The sequence below is a fragment of the Condylura cristata genome, unplaced genomic scaffold, assembly GCF_000260355.1.
Source record: "Condylura cristata isolate star-nosed mole 26May11 unplaced genomic scaffold, ConCri1.0 scaffold00017, whole genome shotgun sequence".
Taxonomy (NCBI): Eukaryota; Metazoa; Chordata; class Mammalia; order Eulipotyphla; family Talpidae; genus Condylura; species Condylura cristata.
In genome coordinates, this window is record NW_004567118.1 from 10,142,277 (window position 1) to 10,143,520 (window position 1,244).

Genomic DNA, 1,244 nt, shown 5'->3' on the forward strand with positions numbered 1-1,244 from the left:
AACTGGTTTAAGAGATAAGTACCTGGGACTAATATCCTCATTTTTGGATTCAATCAAAATTTTCTGAGTTGGGTAAAGATGTGAATCTACTGTAGTTAGGATGGTACTTCTACAAATGAAACAAACTTCTAATTTCATTTAGCATGGGTCCTTTATAAAGATTTCTGATGTATTTTATACAAATCCACCTCTTAAAGATATTTGAATCTTAACTTAGAGAAAAGGCTCTATGTTATAGGTAGAACAGATAGTTTATGCACACTTATAAGTCCAAATTTCCAAAAAATTACCACTCATAGTAAGAAACACATTTATTACTATCCCATATATACTATTTACTTATCTCTTATCTCTAAATTTTAACTAGTAGTCGTGAGGTAAGTGACATCTGATTTAAATGTCCATGCAAATCAATGAAAAAAGTGCACCAATTATAACTGAGGTGTAGCTAAGTATATATAGCAATCTATAAAAGATGAAAGATGTCCTTTCAGTTTTTCCTCAGGGATGAACTGGGAAAAAAACAAACAAAAAAATACCTAGGCATGATTTAAAAGTATCTTTTCTATAGGAAAAACCCTGTGTCACCTTCACTATGCATTGGTCAAGTCTCAGCTTTCTGTGTACAATAAAAGAGGTGAAACAGTGAGTTTTTTTTTTTTTTCATGGAATTACTATGCTTAATTCTTAAATTAGTCTGAAGTTCTAATTGCTTGTGATAAATTCAGATAACAAGTTAACAAACTCCTGTATTTTTTACTTTTTTAAAAATGTTTTTTTCCCCCCATTGATTACAGCAAAGGCAAGAAAGGACTTTTTTTTTTTTTTTAAGTAATACCCATTTTTTTTAAGATTTACTTCTTATGCACACAGAGTTGAGGTACAGGCCAGGGGTGTAGAGGCAGTGAGAGGATTCACCAGAGACAGAGTGGGGAACAGAACAGGCAGATCTACTGAAATACACAGCTGAGAGGAGCAGTGGCTGGGACAAGAGAAGTCTGCTGTGCCATGTAGGCTGGGAATTGAGCTCACACTGAAGTGGTTATCTTGAAGTGTTGCATCCTAGCCAGATGTGCCACCAGGGAGGGCCCCAAGAAAGTACTGTTTTTAATTTCATTTCACCTACTATCAGGAAAGACTGGGTATCAACAATGATGAAAGTGCCGAAGAACTGACAGGTTTCAACATACATGAGAAATGGAAAGTTACCTAGGATTAGAAAATCTGACTAGGTAAAGCTGAGT